The 6,284-nt window shown below is 39.5% G+C and overlaps 1 pseudogene; it reads right to left on the bottom strand.

The window, feature by feature from the left end:
- Nucleotides 1–2,848: 2,848 nt before the first annotated feature.
- Nucleotides 2,849–6,284, bottom strand: part of Slc25a13-ps1 (solute carrier family 25 member 13, pseudogene 1) — a 9,375-nt pseudogene continuing 5,939 nt past the window's right edge.

The following is a 6,284-nucleotide window of genomic DNA, read 5'->3' as shown; positions in this document are numbered from 1 at the left end:
CCCACACCCTTGGTTATTCATCCGAGAGACTTCGAGTCAATAAATAAGTGAGACCCTTGCACGTCGGTGTTTATTGTAGCACTATTCACAGCAGAGAGCTTGGAGAACCAACCCAGGTCTCCACAACATGGCAATAAGTAAATGAAATGTGTTTAATATGTACAATTGTATGTTTTCAACCATGAAGGGACAATCTCAACATATATAAATGCAATGTACCACATAAACACCCTTGAGGACAGAAACCATATGATTAGCTCCTTAGATGCAGAAAGACTTTTGACTAAATCCATCACCCCTTCATGATAAAAGTCCTGGGGAGAATCTAGAGATATGGAGGACACATTTCAACATAATGAAAGTTCATATGACAAGCGTATGGCCAACTTCGTACTAATCATTCCTACTGAAAGTTCGAAGAATGTCTACCAAAATCATGAACAAGACAAGGACGTGCACCCTCTCTGTGCCTGCTCAATCCAGTACTTGACATCTTCACTAGTGCAATAAGACCTTACAGAGATCAGGAAAACACAAACAGGAAAGAAAGAAGTCACTTATTTACAGATGATATGATTTCATGAAGAAAAGACCCTAAAGACTCCACTAGAATACTCCAACAGCAGATAAGCACTTTCAGCAAAGTAGCAGGACACAAAATTGGCACACAAATCTCTAGCTTTCCTATACACTAATGAGAAACATACTGAGAAAGAAATCAGAGAAACAGTAGCTTTCACAATGGATTCTAAATGTATTGGAATAAATATAACTCAAGTAAAAGACTTGTATATTAAAACATATGTTAAAAATAATACCAGAATACAGAAAGATTTCCTATGTTAATAAATTGATAGAATAAATATCATGAAAATTCCCTTCCCATCCCACCAAAAATAATTTACAAATTCAACGCAATCCCCATCAAAACTCTCAAGCTTTTCCTCAAAGAAGTTGAAAAAGTAAGCCAAAACTTCATGTCAACACAAAGAAACAAGAATAACTAAAACAACAGTGAAAGGAAAAACCGCTGGAGGTAACAGCATCCCTGATTTTAAGTTACACTGCAGACCTATAGAAATAGACGTCTTGCTGCTGGTATAAAAGCACACACTTGGATCAATGGACTAGAATTAATGATATGGATATAAAACCATGCACCTCTCACCACCTGGTTTCTGAAAGAAAAGCCAAACATACACACTGGAGAAGAGCATCACATTCAATGACCGGTGCTAGTCAAACCAGATAGCTACATGTAAAAGAATAAAAATAGATTCATATCTGTCACCATGCATAATGAATCTGGGTGAATATGGATAAGAAAGAGTTGGGAGTACATATGGTCAAGCTACAGTGTATGAAATTATCAAATTACCAAAGAATTAATAGAAATATTATTTAAAAACAAAATATCTCAATTTTGTGTAGAAACCATATGCACATGTCCACGTCATATAATAAACATGAGTAAATTCTACCACAGTATCACAAGAGCCCTGGCTAAAGAAATGGATATGAGGTACAACTCCAACCTCTGAGACTGTGCCTGGCCTGACCAGAGGCTACTCAAGAAGTAGAGACTGAAAAAATATACATGATGCTTCAGGTGAGGTAAACATATAAACACACATTTTATGGAAAACAGAAAACATCTCTGTGGACACAGTGAGTAAGACACAAACTGTTATTGAGAGTGGGTGGATGGAGAAACACGTGGTTACAGAAAAGAAAAACCAGGTTTAACCAGGAAGTGGGCCTCAAAGAAACAAGAGTAAAAACAACAGATTTCAGGCCTCGGTGAAGAGATGGAAATGGAATTTGTCTTCAGAATCAGAGCTTTCTAGACAAAATTATTTTTGAAATGAGTTGGTTTGTTTTATGGGGGGGGGGGGATTTTGACTTTTAGAAGTAGTTTATTTCCCCATTCACAAACCCACAAACCTCTGACCATGATACAAGTCACCCCAACTTAAATAAAACCTTAGAGTGTATATGTCAGACATGATTCAAGAGAAGGGGATTTGAACGGTGGATGGGTGGGAGCTGTGGGGAAGCGAGCAGATGAGTACCAGCAAGCAGGGGTGTGCGTTGTTCTCAGGATGTTCATTAAAATCAGCAATAATCAGCATGTGTTCATCATATAAGTAATTATCCCTATTGGCACACTCAGAAATAAGATTATGTCTCACTTTCCTTTGTCTCTGTAGTAAAAATGCCAAAAGCATTTTCTTAAAAATTTGAAACTTGTCCCTTGTAGACTTGGTAAAAGAAAGAGAATATGACTGCTAAAAGTTCCACATCAAATCTTCATAATGGGGCCAATTTTGGAGGGCATGTTTTAAATTCAGGCTGGGTATTTGGGGATTGTATTATTATTATTATTATTATTATTATTATTATTATTATTATTATTATTATTTCTTCAAGTGTTTCTCATTTGTATGAATATATACCCAGCTTTCTACTACTTTAAACATCCTCAGAATTCATGATTTGCTTTTGGAATCATGGCTGCCTTTCAGTGGCCTCAGTGAGACCACCATCCTAGTTCAGGTAAGAGACCTCTCCCATTTCCCTTCAAACTTATTCTAGATCATGAAAGTGTTGACCAAATCTCAGTATTAAAATGATACAAACATGGCTTTGTGGGAAGAGTGCCAAGGACTAATTAGAAATATTTCCATATGATCTTGGTACAAAATCATCCAGAAAACAGGAGACTCCATTTTGTATAAAATCCCTGACCTCAACTTAAATGACACAGATATGGAAGGGGCAAAGTCATACTTTAATCAGAGGTGAGATTTACTCCAGTACTAACCCTTGTACAGCCATATCAGCCTTCCTACAGGCTGCCATTAGTCACTTCTGAGGTAGGTACCGATGGCTTGAAGAGAGGCAAAGTCAAAATTTATTTTCAATCCCAAAGACTGTTGCAGCTGCCAATTTATAGCCCCTGAAATGGTCAGGATTGAGAGCGGGTGGAATAACACTGGATTTAGGAACAGACTCAGATCCCACTGGGTTTACTCCTCCAGAATCGTAAAACCATGGCCGCAGCAATTCCTACGTCACCTTTCTGAAGCACCCTATCATAGCACCGTAAGTGGTTTGCTCAACCTTGGCAGCCACCTAGAAGACTTGATAACATCAGCAGGGGTTACTAAAGATGCTATAGGCATACCGACTACCCATCTTAAGAGCAGGCTTTTCAGGCTGCCCATCTATCTTCATTGCAAAGGCCAGTCTTCATGGGCAGGCTGATCTGCCTGTCTTCATTTGCAAAGGAAGTCTGTGCACCGGGAGCTTAGTGTGGGAAGTAGATGGCTGAGAACAAAACGTTCCACACAGAGCCTACTTTGGCGCCATTATAGAAGCCAAAGAACCCCAGGTGTTGTACCGTAGACACCACTGACTCAGGTCTGTGGTAATCTCTCCAGCCACTTGCATGCAGATCTTTATGATTTCTAAAGAATTTGTAAAAATCAATGGCTTTTGTATACCCTCCTGCAAAAATCTCGGCTGCAAGTGGGACTGAGACATCTCTGTGCTTCAATGTGTCCCTCACAATATCATTCACTATATGGCCTTCTCTGTGGCTTCCCAGTAACTGTGGCAGCAAACCTCTGTACAGTACAAAGAAACCGTGATAATGGAGCTGTTTTTATGCATGTACTCTTCCACAAAAGAGCCGGTTGATCATTGATTCTACAGTCAAGTCTTTACAAGATCAATAGGATACACGGCAGTGTCTCTAACAGCTCCTGCAGTAGAAACCAGATCAAACCGGTGGACTGACACTGCAAGCTGCACAAACCTCGTCCTCTGAAGCCTTCTACTGCCTCTGAGCCCCAGTCAAGTTGAAAAGCCAAGTTCCTTCTTCCAGAGGAATGGTCTGTTCCAAGTCTCCTGAAGTCATTTGTCCCCTTGGCTCACATAAATCTGAGTTTTCAGGTATCAACCTCCGAGGGTATACCCCAATCAAATGTATGAGCTGCCGGTGCAAACTTCTCCTTAGCCAACTCCACATCATTCCTGCTGCCAACCTGAGGGCTGTAGACATTTCTAATGAGTCCCACCTTGTTAAGAAGCAAATTCAATCCATTATAATAGAAAAAATAACTTAATGGAATACAGTATCTCTGGGTATTCTCTAACAAAAGGAGTCAGGACATGGGGGCAGACAGGGACCATGATGTCTTAGAAGTTAATGGCTGTGACTCTCTCCAGTTTGGGCATTGCCTCGTTGGACAAAGGCTGTTTCTCATGCCCTGACTATATTTCCAGCAAAAGCCCAGTGAACTCTGCATATGTAAGATGCCCATTTCTTTTTTTTCCCAAATTGTAAATCTCAGTGAAATGGAATATGTTGATGAACTATAGTCTGTCCAAAAATTTGCTTAACATCTTCAAAAGTAAGTTCTTCTTTACCAGCTTTTTCAAACAGCTACAAGGCCACCATAAACAAGACATCTGGGGAACACAGGACAGATTCAAATGCTACAGATATTAATGCATCCTTGGTTTGATCCACCACAGTGGATCTTAAAGGTCTTTGGGTTAGGCTCTTTCTCCAAAACACTCAGCTACCAAATGACGAAGTCATCAGGAGACATAAAAAATGCACCACCCTTCAATGTTTGCATGCATCAAAAATAATGTTCTAAGCTCAGCTGGATCTGATCTCTTGCTTAAAGCCAACTTGATATCTGCCCTGCATCTGCCTGGGTGTGGGTGGCTGAGGGACCTGTTCACAGTTTGTCTCAAACTGGGGACTCGCCATATACTTATCACCCCAACCTCTGCATGGGCAGTGATTCAGCCTGGCCTTTGAAATGCATTTTATGTATGTGACTAAGCATAAATGGCTTGAAAATAAAAGGTGCCGAGGTCTTTTGTTGTATTCTGGCTAGCAAGATTACATGGATGAAACCCAAAGTTTGGAGGAATGAACTAATCTAACCTTTGCCTACAGTTTGAATTAAGTTACTTTCCTTGTTGCTGAAACAAAATAACCAACAAAAAACACCTTTAAAAGGAAGCACTTATTCTGGTTTAAATTTGAGAGGTTGCACAGCTCATCCTGGCAGGAAAAACAAAGCTTCAAAAGAGTAAGGTTCACATTCACTGGCAACTAGAAAGCAGAGAGTAAACAGTGCTAATGAATTGTCTTTAATATAAATATCAGCAATGAATTAATCTAGAATTTCTTTACCTTCTAATAGTCACCAATAACCACACAGAGAAACCAAGGTTTATTTAAAACTGCACCTTAGTAGCTGAGCAGTTAAATGATCTACCTTAACTATCTTTGCTAATCTGTCTACCTCCCAGCCCCATCCAACAATAATTGCATATTATTATTGATCTGGCGCTTTGGGCTTCGGGTGTGTTTCCATAAGCTCTCTCCAGCTCCAAATCCTCCATCCTCTTGGCTTGTCTGACCTCCCTCTCTGCCTCTCTCCTTCCTCTGGTTGGCTGATGCCCCATCCTATTTTCTATTCTGCTCAATCATTGGGTGGTCAGCATTTGCTGACTAGGTAACAGGTAAGAATTGTTTACACAAACTTAAGAGAGGAAATTCTTGGTATAAGCATTATAGTGCTGTGCCTAGATTGAAACAATATACAGGGAAAGAGAAATCAGCATTTGAATAACACAAGGATAAACTTTACACAGTGTACAAAACATTATGCCTACAAAACAGAAAATGGGACAAGACTGTAAGGCTCAAAGCCCTACACACACTTAAAGCTCAAAGCCTTAATGACACACTTCCTCCAACATATTCCTCTTAAAGACTTCACAACCTTCCACTATAGTACTACCATTAGCTGGGGTGTAAGTGTGGATGGAGCATAGCACCATGGTACATTCAAACGCCAATACCCATTTAGGAATACAACAGCAAATCATTGTCCTACACCCTCATAGTGTTTGTTGTTGTTGCTGTTGCTGTTTGTTTGTTTTCTGGGTTTTTTGTTTTGTTGTTTCGTTTTGTTTTTTGCTCTCAGGTGAAGGGCACTCTAGTTTGTCAACTATGGGCATTAAAAAAAGAATAGTTTTATTCCTTCTCTTGACCCAAATCTCTCCATTTACATCATTTTCCCCACTCTAACAATGACTGTATAGCCATCATTGGTTCAATATCTATATAATCCAAAGTGAGTCTGGGATACATTATTATTCACTGGAAGGAAATATAAAATATCTTCTAGTACTCCTCTGCTAGCTCAGGAATAAATGGAGAACTCAAGGTTTTCTTTACAGTTATGGTGACT

Source organism: Rattus norvegicus, chromosome 16 (genome assembly GCF_036323735.1).
Source record: "Rattus norvegicus strain BN/NHsdMcwi chromosome 16, GRCr8, whole genome shotgun sequence".
NCBI classification, from domain to species: Eukaryota; Metazoa; Chordata; class Mammalia; order Rodentia; family Muridae; genus Rattus; species Rattus norvegicus.
This window is presented reverse-complemented; position numbering and strand designations above follow the sequence as displayed.